Source organism: Gorilla gorilla, chromosome 9, assembly GCF_029281585.2.
Source record: "Gorilla gorilla gorilla isolate KB3781 chromosome 9, NHGRI_mGorGor1-v2.1_pri, whole genome shotgun sequence".
Taxonomy (NCBI): domain Eukaryota; kingdom Metazoa; phylum Chordata; class Mammalia; order Primates; family Hominidae; genus Gorilla; species Gorilla gorilla.
In genome coordinates, this window is record NC_073233.2 from 12,242,802 (window position 1) to 12,260,386 (window position 17,585).

At 38.6% G+C, this 17,585-nt stretch overlaps 1 protein-coding gene across 5 annotated transcripts in view; it reads right to left on the minus strand.

Moving 5' to 3' along the window:
- The window catches only part of LOC101136052 (olfactory receptor 52E6), a 100,277-nt gene that overhangs the window by 65,830 nt on the left and 16,862 nt on the right, over positions 1 to 17,585 (minus strand). The gene's annotated exons all lie outside the window — the stretch shown is intronic.

Genomic DNA, 17,585 nt, shown 5'->3' on the forward strand with positions numbered 1-17,585 from the left:
CAAGTAATCATTTTCTAAGTAGATATTTTGAAATTGACACAGAATTAAAAAAAAACTAAACAGATCATTTAACAAGGAATAAAGATGACAAAAAATTCATTGTGGAGTGTCTTCTAAGTAAAATACCACTTTTCAATTATAGTTTATTTAATGTATTATTATATAATATTCCAACTATGAAAATCTCATTTTAGAGCCTGAATATTTACATTTGTATATTTACAGGCTCTAATATGTTCAATTTTGTTCACTCTACCCAAAATATGTTAAACCACCAGACCACTTAATTTTGGTATCATACGTTAAGAACTTCGACTAAGAGTTTTCCTGTATCATTTCTGAGACTTTGCTAAATGTCACGTGCTCCAGAAAGTGAGTAATCTGAATGGAAATGGGTAACAGAGAACTGTAATTTCTAAGGAGCATAGAAGCTAATACAGAAGAGAAAACCCCATTCATTACCAAGTATATGTTCCACGGGCTGTAACATGGGAGCCGGGAGCATATTTGAAAACAGCACAGTGTGCACATAGAATTCCCAAGAAAGGAAAGTTGTTTAGGGAGTTTATCAAGCTCTAGAGGTTTTTTTTTTTTTTTTTTTAACTCAATTTGTACAAAGCCATCAATACTGCAAGTCTTGGAGCAGGTCGGCTGAGCTATGCCAAATGCTATGGTAAACACTGAATATTGGTCATCTTGGCTGAGTCCATGTCTGTGAAACATTGGCATGCTTCAAGCCAATCTAAAAGAATTCAACTTTGCTTATTATTTCAAAATTTCAAGGCTGCTGAAAGGTAGGTCTTCATACACAGTCACTTTATTTGCTAGCTGAGTATTTTCATCAGGGGCAACTGATGAAAATGTTGACTTCCACTAACCTAAGCCTGTCCATTGTTACTATCGTATCTTCCAGTTCAACGTCAGGGAAATAGTTTTTGGTGCTTTCCTTGTTTATATACAGATGTTTATGACTTATCTATGCACTGGCCTGGAATCTGGGGTACTGATAATCCTGGCCATAGACCACTATGTTGTAATTTGCAATCCACTGAGATATACCATGATTCTCATGAATAATGTGGTAGCCATCCTAGGAAGTCATGATAATTAGATCTTTAATCTTTATCATCCCTTTTGAGTTTCTCATCTTGCTGTTGTCATTCTGTGCTGCCCATATCATCCCCCACACCAACTGTGAGCACATGGGCATTGCCCATCTTTCCTGTGCCAGTATCAGAGCCAATAATATGTTTGGGATGGTTGCCTTTTTGTGGGATTTATTGACCTTATTGCAATTGGTTTCTCCTATGTAAAGAAACTACACAGTGTTTCACTTACCACCATGGAATGGCCAGTTCGAGGCTCTCAATACCTGTGGTTCCCATGTTTGTCATGCTCATCTTCTACATCCCAGTATTTTTTTTCTGATACACTGCTTGGTGAAAGCATCCCTGCTATATTCGTATATTTCTGGCCAATGTATATATGGTTGTTCTACCTGTATTCAACCCTGTTATCTATGGGATCACGAAAAAACAGATCCCAGACTAGGGTATAGACCTAAAGACATTTGATGATCAGTCACTTCTAGTCATGATGATATATATATTGGGATATATATGCAAATATATATACACATATATGTGTGTGACTATACATGTGTATATGTATGTATATATTTGTGTTTGTATTTTTTATTTTTTTATTTCAATAGGTTTTGGGGGAACAGGTGGTGTTTGGTTATATGAATAAGTTCTTTAGTGGTGATTTTTGAGATTTTGTTGCACTCATCACCCGAGCAGTGTACACTGTACCCATTGTGTAGTCTTTTTTCCCTTGCCCTCTTCCCACCCTTTCACCCAAGTCCCCAAAGTCCACTGTATCAATCTTATGCCTTTGTGTCCTCATAGCTTAGCTCCCACATATGAGTGAGAGTATATGAAGTATGATTTTCCATTCCTGAGTTACTTCACTTAGAATAATAGTCTCCAATTCCATCCAGGTTGCTGCAAATACTATTATTTTGTTCCTTTTTATGGCTGAGTAGTATTCCATGGTATATGTATATAACCCATTTTCTTTGCCCACTCATTGACTGATGGGCATTTGGGCTGGTTCCATACTTTTTGCAATTGTAAATTGTGCTGCTATAAATATGAGTGTGCAAGTATCCTTTTTGGTATAATGACTTCTTTTTCTCTGAGTAAATACCCAGTAGTGGGATTGCTGGATCAAACAGTACATCTACTTTTAGTTCTTTAGGGAAACTCCACACAGTTTTCCATAATGGTTTTACGAGTTTACATTCCCACCAACAGTGTAAAAGTGTTCTCTTTTCACTGCAACCACGCCAACATCTATAATTTTTGATTTTTTGATTATGGTCATTCTTGCAAGAGTAAGATGGTATCGCATTCTGGTTTTGATTTGCATTTCCCTGGTAATTAGTGATGTTGAGCATTTTTTCATATGCTTGTCGGCCACTTGCTTATCTTCTTTTGAGAATTATCTATTAATGTTCTTAGCCCATGTGCTGATGGGATTTTTTTTTTCTTGCTGATTTGTTTGAGTTATTTGTAGATCTGGATATCAGTCCTTTGTTGAGTGTATAGATTGTGAAGATTTTTTCCCACTCTGGGGGTTGTCTGTTTGCTCTGCTGATTGTTTCTTCTGTTATGCAGAAGCTTTTTAGTTTAATTAAGTACCACCTATTTATCTTTGTTTTTGTTGCATTTGCTTTTGGGTTCTTGGTCATGAAGTCTTTGCCTAAGCCAATGTCTAAAAGGGTTTTTCCGATGTTATCATCTAGAATCTTTATGGTTTCAGATATTAAAGTCTTTGACTCATCTGGAGTTGATTTTTTTATCAGGTGAGAGATGAGGATCCAGTTTCATTCTTCTACATGTGGCTTGCCAGTTATCCTAGAACCATTTGTTGAATAGGGTGTCCTTTCCCCACTTTATGTTTTTGTTTGCTTTATCAAAGATCAGTTGGCTGCAAGTATTTGGGTTTATTTCTGGGTTCTCTATTCTTTTCCATTGGTCTATGTGCCTGTTTTTATACCAGTACAATGCTCTTTTGCTAACTGTGGTCGTATAGTATAGTTTGACGTCGGGTAATGTGATGCCTTCAGATTTGTTATTTTTTGCTTAGTCTTGCTTTGGCTATGTGGGCTCTTTTTGGTTCCATATAAATTTTAGGATTGTTTTTTCTAGTTCTGTGAAGAATGATGGTGGTATTTTGATGGGAATTGCATTGAATTTGTAGACTGTTTTTGGCAGTATGGTCATTTTCACAATTTGATTCTACCCATCCATGAGCATGGATTGTGTTTCCATTTGTTTGTGTCATCTATGATTTCTTTCAACAGTGTTTTGTAGTTTTCTTTGTAAAGGTGTTTCACCTCCTTGGCTAGGTATTTTCCTACATATTTTATATATATTTTTTGAAGCTATTGTAAAAGAGGCTGAGTTCTTGATTTGATTCTCAGCTTGGTCACTGTTGGTGTATAGCATAGCTACCGATTTGTGTACATTAATTTTGTATCCTGAAACTGGTGAATTTGTTGACCAGTTCTAGGAGCTTTTGGATGAGTCTTTAGGGTTTTGTAGGTATACAATCATATTATCGGCAAACAGTGACAGTTTGACTTCCTGTTTACCAATTTGATACCTGCGATTTCTTTTTCTTGTCTGATTGCTCTGACTAGGACTTCCAGCGCTATGTTGAATAGAAGTGATGAGAAAGGGCATCCTTGTCTTGTTTCATTTCTCAGAGGGAATGTTTTCAACTTTTCCCCATTCAGTATAATGTTGGCTGTGGGTTTGTCATAGACGGCTTTTATTACATTGAGGTATGTCCCTTGTATGCTGATTTTGCTGAGAGTTTTAATCATAAAGCGAAGCTGGATTTTGCTGAATGCTTTTTTTGCATATATTGAGATGATCATGTGATTTTTGTTTGTAATTCTGTTTATATGGTGTATCACATTTATTGACTTGCAGATGTTAAACCATCTCTGCAGCCCTGGTATAAAACCCACTTGACCATGGTGGATTATCTTTTTGATATGCTGTTGGATTTGGCTCGCTAGTAATTTGTTGAGGATTTTTGCATCTATGTTAATCAGGGATAGTGGTCAGTAATTTTCTCTTTTTGTTATGTCCTTCCATGGTTTTGATATTAGTATGATACTGGCTTTGTAGAATGATTTGGGGAGGATTCCCTCTTTTTCTATCCTGTGGAATAGTGTCAATAGGATTGGTATGAATTCTTCTTTGAATGTCTGAGAATTCAGCTGTGAATCTGTCTGGGCCTGGACTTTTTACTGTTGGCAATTTTTAAACTACCATTTCAACCTCACTGCTTGTTATTGGTCTGATCAGAGTTTCTATATCTTTCAGGTTTAATCTAGGAGGGTTGTATATTTCTGGGAATTTATCCATCTACTCTAGGTTTTCTAGTTTATCCACATAAAGGTGTTCATAGTAGCTTTGAGTAATCTTTTGTATGTCCGTTGTGTAAGTAGTAATATCTCCTGTTTTATTTCTAATTGAGCTTATTTGGATCTTCCCTCTTCTTTTCTTGGTTAATCTCACCAATGATCCATCAATTTTATTTATCTTTTCAAAGGAGCAGCTTATTGTTTTATTTATCTTTTATATTTTTTGTTCGTTTGTTTCTATTTTATTTAGTTATGCTCTGATCTTGGTTATTTCTTTTCTTCTGTTGATTTGTGGTTTGGTTTGTTCTTGTTTCTCTAGTTTCTTGAGGTGTGACCTTAGACTATCTATTTGTGCTCTTTCAGATTTTCTGATGTAGACATTTAAGGCTATGAACTTTCCTCTTAGCATTGTCTTTGCTGTATCCCAGAAGGTTTGATAGGTTGTGTTACTACTGTCATTCATTTCAAAGAATTTTTTAATTTCCATCTTGATTTCATAGTTAACCCAATGATCATTCAGAAACAGGTTATTTAATTTCCATGCATTTGCATGGTTTTGGGGGGTTCCTTTTAGGGTTGATTTCCAATTTGACTCCACCAGGGTATGACAGGGTACTTGATATAATTTTGATTTTCTTAAATTTACTGAGACTTGTTTTGTGGCCTATCATATGGTCTATCTTGTAGAATGTTCCATGTGCTGATGAATAGAATGTATATTCTGCAGTTGTTGGGTAGAATGTTCTGTTAAATATCTGTTAAGTTCATTTGTTGTAGGGTATAGTTTAAGTCCATTTTTTTTTGTTGACCTTCTGTCTTGATGACTTGTCTAGTGTTGTCAGTGGAGTATTAAAATACCCCACATTATTGGGTTGCCATCTATCTCATTTCTTAGGTCTAGTAGTAATTGCGTTATAAATTTGGGAGCTCCAGTGTTAGGTGCATATATATAGGATTGTGAGATTTTCCTGTTGGACTAATCCTTTTTTCATTATATAATGTCTTTCTTCGTCTTTTTTAACTGCTGTTGCTTTAATGTTTGTTTGGTCTGAATAGCTACTTCTGCTCACTTTTGGTGTCCATTTGTATGGAATACCTTTTTCCACTCCTTTACCTTAAGTTTATATGAGTCCTGATCTGTTAGGTGAGTCTCCTAAAGACAGCAGAGACTTGGTTGGTGAATTCTTACTCATTCTGCCATTCTGTATCTTTTAGGTGGAGTATTTAGGCCATTTACATTCAATTTTAGTATTGAGATGTGAGGTACTCTTCTGTTCATTACGCTATTAATTGACTGAATGCCTGTTTTTTTTCATTGTGTTATTGTTATATAGGTCTTGTGAGATTTACGCTTTAAGGATGTTCTGTTTTGATGTATTTTGAGGATTTGTTTCAAGATTTAGAGCTCCTTTTAGCAGTTCTTGTAATTCTGGCTTGGTAGTAGCAAATTCTCTCAGCATTTGTTTGTCTGCAGAAGACTGTATCTTTCCTTCATTTATAATGCTTAGTTTCACCGGATACAAAATTCTTGACTGATAATTGCTTTGTTTAAAGAGGCAAAAAATAGGACCCCAATTTCTTCTAGCTTGCAGGGTTTGTGCTGAGAAATCTGCTGTTATTCTGATAGGTTTTCCTTTATATGTTACTTGATGCTTTTGCCTCATAGCTCTATTATTTATTTATTTATTTAGTTAGTTAGAGTCTCATTCTGTCACCCAGGGTGGAGTGCAATGGTGTGAACTCGGCTCCTCTGCCTCCAAGGTTCAAGCAATTCTCCTGCCTCAGCCTCCCCAGTAGCTGGAACTACAGGCACATGCCACCACACCCAGCTAATTTTTGTACTTTTAGTAGAGACAGGGTTTCACCATGTTAGCCAGACTGGTCTTGAACTCCTGACCTCAAGTGATCCGCCTACCTAGGCCTCCCAAAGTGCTGGGATTACAGGTGTGAACCACCACTCCCAGCCTTGCCTCACAGCTCTTAAGATTCTTTCCTTTGTCTTGACTTTAGAGAACCTGATGACTATGTGCCTAGGTGAAGATCTGTTTGCAATGAGTTTTCCAGGTGTTCTTTGAACTTCTTGTATTTGGATGTCTAGCTCTCTGGCAAGGCTGGGGAAGTTTTCCTTGATTATTCCCTCAAATATGTTTTCCAAACTTTGAGATTTCTCTTCTTCCCCAGGAACACCAATCATCCTTAGGTTTGGATGCTTAACATAGTCCCAAACTTCTTGGAGACTTTGTTCATTTTTTTAATCATTTTTTCTTTGTCTTTGACGGATTAGATTAATTTGAAAACCTTGTCTTTGAGCTCTGGAGTTATTTCTTCTGCTTGTTCAATTCTATTGCAAGACTTTCCAGTGCATTTTGTATTTCTCTAAGTGTGTCCTTCATTTCCAGAAGTTGTGTTTGTTTTTTTTATTTATGCTGTCTATTTCACTGAAGATTTTTCCTTTCATATCCTGTATTATGTTTTTGATTTCTTTAAGTTGGATTTCACCTTTTTCTGGTGCCTCTTTGATCAGCTTAATAATTGATCTTCTGAATTCTTTTTCTGGTAATTCAGAGATTTCATCTTGGTTTGGATCCATTGCTGGTGAGCTGGTTTGATCCTTTGGAGGTGTTAAACAACCTTGTTTTGTAATATTACCAGAATTGTTTCTCTGTTCCTTCTCATTTGGGTAGACTATGTCAGAGGGAAGATCTGGGACTTAAGGGCTGCTGTTCACATTCTTTTGTCCCATAGGGGTGCTCCCTTAATTTGGTGTTCTCCCCTTTCCCCTAGGGATGAGGCTTCCTGAGACCTGAACTGCAATGACTGATTTTGCTCTTCTGGGTCTAGCCATCCAGTGTAGCTACAGGGCTCTGGGCTAATACTGGAGAGTGTCTGCAAAGAGTGCTGTGATGTGATCTGTCTTCAGGTCTTTCAGCCACAGATACCAGCACCTGCTCCAGTGGAGGTAGCAGGGGAGTTAAGTGGAGTCTGTGAGGGTCCTTAGTTGTATTTTTGTTTAGTGCACTGGTTTTGTGTTGGTTGGCCTGCAGCCAGGAGGTGGCATGTTCAAGAGCACATCAACTACAGTACTAGAAGGAGGATGTATACCTGCCCTGGGGTTGCCTGGTTACGTATTCAGGTTTCTCAGGTGGTGGGCAGCGCCATAGAGCTCTCAGGATATTATGTCCGTTGTCTTTGGCAACCAGAACGGGCAGAGAAGGACCACCAGGTGGGGGCAGAGATAGGTATGTCTGAGCTCAGACTCTCCTTGGGTGGAGCTTGCTGCAGCTGCTGTGGGGAACAGGGGTGTGATTCCCAGTCCAATGGAGTTATGTTCCCTGGTGGATTGTGGCTGCGTCTGCTGAGTCATACAGGTCACCAGAGAAGTGGGACAAAGCCAGCAGTCACAGGCCTCACCCCATTCCCATGTAGCCACAGTCCTAAATGCTGGTCTCACTTCCATCATGCCCCACCTACCGCACCAAGTGTTTCCAGGCCGCTGGTGACCAGTTCTGAGAACTTGCCCCAGACCGTCAGCCACCCCACTGAGAAAGCAAGCTGATTCAGAGTTTTTTTGGCATCTCAAGGAGCCTGCAGAAGCAATCCAGTTCCTTCAAAGGGTCTGTGGATTATCTCAGCTTACCTGGCATGTTCCTGCAGTAATTCTTGGAGCAAAAGTTAATGATGTGAGTCTCTACATGCTGCCCTGTCACTGACTAGCCTCCTATTTGCCATCTTAATCTCAGTCTTGATTCTGTGTTTGTATTTTTATCTTTCTTGACTGAATAGTGTATAAAGAAATGTATCACGCTATGATTTTTTTTCAAAGTAGCACATTTTTGGTTTTTTTTTTTTTCTTTTTCTGTTCATTTTCTATCTTACTGACTTCGGCTCTTATTTCTATTATTTTCTTCCTTCTATTTTTTGAATATGCTTTTCTCATCTTTTTCTAGATTTGTAAGGCAGAAGCTTATAGAACTGATTTCAGACTCTCGTTTTTTTCCTAATAAAAATAATTAATATGCTTAATGCTCCATTCACAGCAATCTGGGCTTTTTCTACCTTGCTTCTCCAAATTCTTCAAGCTTCTATCTATTACCCAGTTCAAAAACCACTTCCATATTTTCAGGTATTTCTTGTAGCAACAACTCTACTCCCAATATCAATTTTCCTGGTACTGTTTTGTGCTACTATAACAGGATATCAGAGACTGGGTAATTTATAAACAATAGAACTTTATTTGGCTCACAGCTCTGGAGGCTAGAAAGTCCAAGGTCAAGTGACCTGCTTCTGGTGAAGGCCTTGTCACTGGGTCATCTCATGGCAGAAGGCAGAAGGGCAAGAGTGTATGTGCATGAGAAAGAGAGAAGAGAGAGAGTTAGAAATGGAGAGTTGAATCTGCTTTTATAACAAACCCACTCCCACAATAGCAGCACTAATTCATTCATGAGGGCAGGGCCCATGTGACATAAACGCCTCTTAAAGGTCCTACCTCCCAATACTGTTGCATTGGGGTTTAAGTTTCCAACACATGAATCTTGAGGGACATTCAAACCATAGCAGCCGTATTATACTGCCATCATTCTACTTTAAGTTATTGTGCCCTTCTTTACACAATTAATTCCCCAAAAGCAGAGATGAATAACATTTGATCTTTTCTCACAAGACCAAACAGTGATTGTCACTTAATCTGACTGAGCAGATTATTCTGTTACGTAAAACTTTTTAAAACCAGTTTGATGCACTAATACATTCCACAAACCTTCTTACATGATTTCCCACATATTTAAATGACTTGTTTATGAAATTTTTCCTCTTTGGTCAGTTACTTGATGATCTGATCAGTGCCTTGTTATTGCTTAGCAACGACTGTTGTATTGAGGTTTCCAAGTTTCTCCAGAACTGTTTTGTCAGGTCCCAAGCTGGCAGAACTGAATGCCTTTAGCGTCCTATTTCTCCTGACTATGGGGCCAATGTCATCCTCCATTATTTTGTTTCCAAATAAGCAGCCAGATCCTTAGTAGCTCACTGACTTTCAGAATTCATTGAGAACAGAAAGACAAGGTATCTTCTGGTATTTTGAGAAAATATATGTCCTTTGAAAAGTTAGCTTTAGGAGATACACCTAATGCTAAATGACAAGTTAATGGGTGCAGCACACCAGCACGGCACATGTATACATATGTAACTAACCTGCACATTGTGCACATGTACCCCAAAACTTAAAGTATAATAATAATAAAATAAAATAAAAAATAAAAAATAAAAAAAGAGAAAAGTTAATGCTAAATAGAGAATAGAAGTAAGAAAATGCAGTGTCTTTGAATTGGAAAAAGAAAGATTGTACTTCCTCTCCACCAACAAAAAGACAGAAGAAAGAGGAGAAGAAATGAATTTTCTGACTTGAAGTTATAATCCTACGAGGGAAAAAATGCTGCTCAGTAACTGCAGGAGTTCTTGACCACTGGAACCTCCCAGGTGTCTTCTTTTTCACAAAATATTGGAATATTTGAATAAATCTGGGATTATCTAAGGGAGGGCAGTTGGGAAGACCAGTTGGGTCAGAGAAACAATCATTAACACATATTTAATATACCTTTATACTGATGGATGAAGCTTCAAATTGACAGTTGAGCAGATTGTCATTAAATAACAAAAAGTACCTAAGTTTTTATCCAAAGCTTAATTGTTCCTCTCTTTGCTCCTAAAACTCAACATGCTTTCTCTCTTAGTACAGAACCTCTGCATGTGTGTAGTTTTCACTGCCTAAAATAATCTTTTCATCCTTCTTTGCTTAGGTGATTCCTATTTTTCTTTCTTGTTCAACCTACTTAGGTTTACTTAAAATGACCTTACCCAACCTTCAATATTATATTAGGCTGTTAGGCTCCACTGTAACAGGCTTCTACTGTAGCACCCAGAAAGTTTCTTTCTTTGAAATAACTGACCACAACTGTATTGAAGTGAGGCTCAATGCCTACTTCTCCATTATACATTATACTTCCTATTAATGGGGACAGATAATATTTACAAAGTACCATATATCAGGCACTATAAATAGTATTAGTCATGTTACATCATTTAATAAATGCAATTAACATGAGATACATGCTAAGTTTATGACTATTTTCCGGAGGAGGAAATAGGTGCACAAAGACATAAAAACAACTTGATAAATGCTTCACATACAGCAAGTAGTGAAACAAAAATCTGAACCCAGGAAGTGTAATTCCAGCATCAAGGTGTTAACTACCACTTCACCTTCATTTATGAAAGTACAAAACAATGTAGTTCATCTTTGTAAATAAGAAAAGCTCAATATTTATTACACGAAATATCCACCACACCTCTTTAACTGCTATTTCAATCAGAATTCTTACTTTCAAGCAACAAAAAATAATTCTAGATATTTTAAGCAAAGAAAAATTATTGAAAAGATGATGGATACCTCACAGAATCACTAGGAAAACAGAAAAATAATAAAATAAAAGAAAAGAAAAATACAAACCAAGTAACAACCAGGACCTCTGTAAAATTAATCCAGAGAACTAATTCTGTGCTGAAGTGTTATTGCAACCACTGCTGAACTTCAGATGACATGGTTTATATAAATAGTTCTTTTGTGTTTATTTCAGATGGTTTTAAAACATTGATCAAATAACTATATATAATAGTAACCATTGTGGAAAATCATTTTGATTTAAAATTTTAGTAGTTAATACACATGATTCAGTAATAATTTTAGTAATTTTTGAGGATTTATGTCTCGAGAAACTTCTCTGAAGTTCAATTTACAGTTAAAAGCATCATAAAAGTGATTTTAAGTGAATGTTTTATAGTGTATTTTAATATAGTAGACATTATAATATATTTTAATAGAATAAGTAATGAAAATAATGTTTTTCTAACTAACACACTCAATGATTTTTGTTTGTTTGATAGCCCTCTTTTTACACTAGCATGTACTAGGAAACCATAGGTAGACAGTAAATGCAAACAAGAAAATAATTTTTCTACTAATGTACATACTGATATCAAAAGGACACAAGTCCTAACTTTTTTACATTTATAATATTGTCTTTCACAAGACTGTGGGCATAGCTCAACTAATGTTTACTGATTTATATTAATGATAGCAAAATGTTTGAATATGGTAACTTTTTGAAGATGGCCCAATAGGAACAGCTCCAGTCTACAGCTCCCAGCATGACCAATGCAGAAGATGGGTGATTTCTGTATTTCCAACTGAGGTACCGGGTTCATCTCACTGGGGGGTGTCAGAAAGTGGGTGCAGGACAGTGGGCGAAGCACACCGAGCATGAGCCAAAGCAGGGCGAGGCACTGCCTCACCCAGGAAGTGCAAGGGGTCAGGGAATTCCCTTTCCTAGTCAAAGAAAGGGGTGACAGACAGCACCTGGAAAAGCGGGTCACTCCCACTCTAATACTACGCTTTTCCAATGGTCTTAGCAAATGGCACACCAGGAGATTATATCCAGCGCATGGCTCAGAGGGTCCTACGCCCACAGAGCCTAGCTCATTGCTACCACAGCTGTCTGAGATCAAACTGCAAGGCGGCAGTGAGGCTGGGGGAGGGGTGCCTGCTATTGCCGAGGCTTGAGTAGGTGAACAAAGTGGCCTGGAAGCTCAAACTGGGTGGAGCCCACTGCAGCTCAAGGAGGCCTGCCTGACTCCACCTCTGAGGGCAGGGCATAGCCAAACAAAAGGCAGGAGAAACCTCTGCAGACTTAAATGTCCCTGTCTGACAGCTCTGAAGAGAGTAGTGGTTCTCCCAGCATGCAGCTGGAGATCTGAAAACAGACAGACTACCTCCTCAAGTGGGTCCCTGACCCCCGAGTAGCCTAACTAGGAGGCACCCCCCAGTAGGGGCAGACTGACACCTCACATGGGCGGGTACTCCTCTGACACAAAACTTCCAGAGGAATTATCAGGTAGCAACATTTGCTGTTCAGCAATATTCGCTGTTCTGCAGCCTCTGCTGCTGATAGCCAGGCAAACCGGGTCTAGAGTGGACCTCCAGCACACTCCAACAGACCTGCAGCTGAGGGTCCTGAATTGTTAGAAGGAAAACTAACAAACAGAAAGGACATCCACACCAAAACCCCATCTGTACATCACCATCATCAAAGACCAAAGGTAGATAAAACCACAGAGATGGAGAAAAAAAAGAGCAGAAAAACTGGAAACTCTAAAAAGCAGAGCACCTCTCCTCCAAAGGAATGCAGCTCCTCACCAGCAATGGAACAAAGCTGGATGGAGAATGACTTTGATGAGTTGAGAGAAGAAGGCTTCAGATGATCAAACTACTCTGAGCTAAAGGAGGAAGTTTGAACCCACGGCAAAGAAGTTAAAAACCTTGAAAAAAAATTAGATGAATGGCTAATTAGAATAACCAATGCAGAGAAGTCCTTAAAGGACCTGATGGAGCTGAAAACCATGGCACGAGAACCACATGGCGAATGCACAAGACTCAGTAGCCAATTCGATCAACTGGAAGAAAGGGTATCAGTGATGGAAGATAAAATGAATGAAATGAAGCAAGAAGAGAAGTTTAGAGAAAAAAGAATAAAAAGAAAAGAACAAAGCCTCCAAGAAATATGGGACTATGTGAAAAGACCAAATCTACGTCTGATTGGTGTATCTGAAAGTGACAGGGAGAATGGAACCAAGTTGGAAAACACTCTGCAGGATACTATCCAGGAGAAATTCCCGAACCTAGCAAGGCAGGCCAACATTCAAATTCAGGAAATACAGAGAACGCCACAAAGATACTCCTTAAGAAGAGCAACTCCAAGACACATAATTGTCAGATTCGCCAAAGTTGAAATGGAAAAAATGTTAAGGGCAGCCAGAGAGAAAGGTCGGGTTACCCACAAAGGGAAGCCCATCAGACTAACAGCTGATCTCTCGGCAGAAACTCTATAAGCCAGAAGAGAGTGGGGGCCAATATTCAACATTTTTAAAGAAAATAACTTTCAACCCAGAATTTCATATCCAGCCAAACTAAGCTTCATAAGTGAAGGAGAAATAAAATCCTTTACAGACAAGCAAATGCTGAGAGATTTTGTGAACACCAGGCCTGCCCTAAAAGAGCTCCTGAAGGAAGCACTAAACATGGAAAGGAACAACCGGTACCAGCCACTGCAAAAATATGCCAAATTGTAAAGACCATCAAGGCTAGGAAGAAACTGCATCAACTAATGAGCAAAATAACCAGCTAACATCATAATGACAGGATCAAATTCACACATAACAATACTCACCATAAATGTAAATGGGCTAAATGCGCCAATTAAAAGGCACAGACTGGCAAACTGGATTAAGAGTCAAGACCCATCAGTGTGCTGTATTCAGGAAACCCATCTCATTTGCAGAGACACACATAGGCTCAAAATAAAGGGATGGAGGAAGATCTACCAAGCAAATGGAAAACAAAAAAAGGCAGGGGTTGCAATCCTAGTCTCTGATAAAACAGACTTTAAACCAACAAAGATCAAAAGAGACAAAGAAGGCCATTACATAATGGTAAAGGGATCAATTCAACAAGAAGAACTAACTATCCTAAATATATATGCACCCAATACAGGAGCACCAACATTCATAAAGCAAGTCCTTAGTGACCTACAAAGAGACTTAGACTCCCACACAATAATAATGGGAGACTTAAACACCCCACTATCAACATTAGACAGATCAACGAGACAGAAAGTTAACAAGGATATCCAGGAATTGAACTCAGCTCTGCACCAAGCAGACCTAATAGACATCTACAGAACCCTCCACCCCAAATCAACAGAAAATACATTCTTTTCAGCACCATACCTATTCCAAAATTGACCACATCGTTGGAAGTAAAGCACTCCTCAGCAAATGTAAAAGAACAGAAATTATAACAAACTGTCTCTAAGACCACAGTGCAATCAAACAAGAACTCAGGAATAAGAAGTTCACTCAAAATCACTCAACTACATGGAAACTGAACAACTTGCTCCTGAATGACTACTGGGTACATAACAAAATGAAGGCAGAAATAAAGATGTTATTTGAAATCAATGAGAACAAAGACACAACATACCAGAATCTCTGGGACACATTCAAAGCAGTGTGTAGAGGGAAATTTATAGCACAAAATGCCCACAGGAGAAAGCAGGAAAGATCTAAAATTGACACACTAACATCACAATTAAAAGAACTAGAGAAGCAAGAGCAAACACATTCAAAAGCTAGCAGAAGGCAAGAAATAACTAAGATCAGAGTAGCAATGAAGGAAATAGAGACACAAAAAACCCTTCAAAAAAATCAATGAATCCAGGAATTAGTTTTTTGAAAAGATCAACAAAATTGGTAGACCGCTAGCAAGACTAATAAAGAAGAAAAGAGAGAAGAATCAAATAGACGCAATAAAAAATGAAAAAGGGGTATCACCACTGATCCCACAGAAATACAAACTACCATCAGAGAATACTACAAACACCTCTATGCAAATAAACTAGAAAATCTAGAAGAAATGGATAAATTCCTCAACACATACACTATCCCAAGACTAAACCAGGAAGAAGTTGAATCTCTGAACAGACCAATAACAGGCTCTGAAATTGTGGCAATAATCAATAGCTTACCAACCAAAAAAAGTCCAGGACCAGATGGATTCACAGCCGAATTCCACCAGAAGTACAAGGAGGAGCTGGTACCATTCCTTCTGAAAATATTCCAATCAATAGAAAAAGAGGGAATCCTCCCTAACTCATTTTATGAGGCCAGCATCATCCTGATACCAAAGCCTGGCAAAGACACAACCAAAAAAGAGAATTTCAGACCAATATCCTTGATGAACACTGATGCAAAAATCCTCAATAAAATACTGGCAAACCAAATCCAGCAGCACATCAAAAAACTTATCCACCATGATCAAGTGGGCTTCATCCCTGGGATGCAAGCCTGGTTCAACATACATAAATCAATAAATGTAATCCAGCATATAAACAGAACCAAAGACAAGAACCACATGATTATCTCAATAGATGCAGAAAAGGCCTTTGACAAAATTCAACAACCCTTCATGCTAAAAACTCTCAATAAATTAGGTATTGATGGGACGTATCTCAAAATAATAAGAGCTATCTATGACAAACCCACAGCCAATATCATACTGAATGGGCAAAAACTGGAAGCATTCCCTCTGAAAACTGGCAAAAGACAGGGATGCCCTCTCTCACCCAACATAATCCTATCTCTGCTGCATTCCTGCTACCTTAGTGTAATGGTTCTGTTAATGAACTGTAGACATACAAACCTCTTGGTCTTATAACAAAATGGTATAGGTTTAGTTTATCATTGTTATTGATTTTAGCCTGAGGGAATGATGAAATCAGTGCCATACATGGAGTGCTTAAAACTGTAATGCAAAACTAACGGTCTTTCTTTATCTGTCATGGAGAATTAGAGGACAAAGTTTGGGACAACAACAGCTGCTAGAAAGAAAGACAAAAATTTAGAAAGTATAAAGCCAAGTACGGAAAGCTCAAATTCTATATATAAACTTTGCCATGTCTTTGGTTAATTCCTGAACCAAGCATGCATAAAGCAGACACAAAGACATTCAGATAAAAATAAGAGGTGAGCAAGACGGCCGAATAGGAACAGCTCCAGTCTAGGGCCCAGCGTGAGTGACGCAGAAGATGGGTGATTTCTACATTTCCATCTGAGCTTTGAAGAGAGTAGCAGTTCTCCCAGCACACAGCTGGAGATCTGAGAACGGGCAGATTGCCTCCTCAAGTTGGTCCTTGACCCCCGAGCAGCCTAACTGGGAGGCACCCCCCAGTAGGGGCAGACTGACACCTCACATGGCTGGGTACTCCTCTGAGACAAAACTTCCAGAGGAACAATCAGGCAGCAGCATTTGTGGTTCACCAAGATCCGCTGTTCTACAGCCACCGCTGTTCTGCAGCCACTGCTGCTGATACCCAGGCAAACACGGTCTGGAGTGGACCTCTAGCAAACTCCAACAGACCTGCAGCTGAGGGTCCTGTCTGTTAGAAGGGAAACTAACAAACAGAAAGGACATCCACACCAAAATCCCTTCTGTATGTCACCATCATCAAAGACCAAAAGTAGATAAAACCACAAAGATGGGGAGAAAACAGAGCAGAAAAACTGGAAACTCTAAAAAGCAGAGTGCCTCTCCTCCTCCAAAGGAACACAGCTCCTCACCAGCAACGGAACAAAGCTGGACGGAAAATGACTTTGACGAGCTGAGAGAAGAAGGCTTCAGACGATCAAACTACTCCAAGCTACAGGAGGAAATTCAAACCAATGGCAAAGAAGTTAAAAACTTTGAAAAAAAATTAGACAAATAGATAACTAGAAGAACCAACGAAGAGAAGTCCTTAAAGGAGCTGATGGAGCTGAAAGCCAAGGCTCAAGAACTACGTGAAGAATGCAGAAGCCTCAGGAGCTGATGTGATCAACTGGAAGAAGGGGTATCAGTGACGCAAGACGAAATGAATGAAATGAAGCGAGAAGGGAAGTTCAGAGAAAAAAGAATAAAAAGAAACGAACAAAGCCTCCAAGAAATATGGGACTATGTGAAACATAGTGTTGGAAGTTCTGGCCAGGGCAATTACGCAGGAGAAGGAAATGAAGGGTATTCAATTAGGAAAAGAGGAAGTCAAATTCTCCCTGTTTGCAGATGACATGATTGTATATCTAGAAAATCCCCATCATCTCAGCGCAAAATCTCCTTAAGCTGATAAGCAATTTCAGCAAGTCTCAGGATACAAAATCAATGTGCAAAAATCACAAGCATTCTTATACACCAATAACAGACAAACAGAGAGCCAAATCATGAGTGAACTCCCATTCACAATTGCTTCAAAGAGAATAAAATACCTAGGAATCCAACTTACAAGGGATGTGAAGGACCTCTTCAAGGAGAACTACAAACCACTGCTCAAGGAAATAAAAGAGGATACAAACAAATGGAAGAACATTCCATGCTCATGGGTAGGAAGAATCAATATCATGAAAATGGCCATACTGTCCAAGGTAATTTATAGATTCAATGCCATCCCCATCAAGCTACCAATGACTTTCTTCACAGAATTGGAAAAAACTACTTTAAAGTTCATAT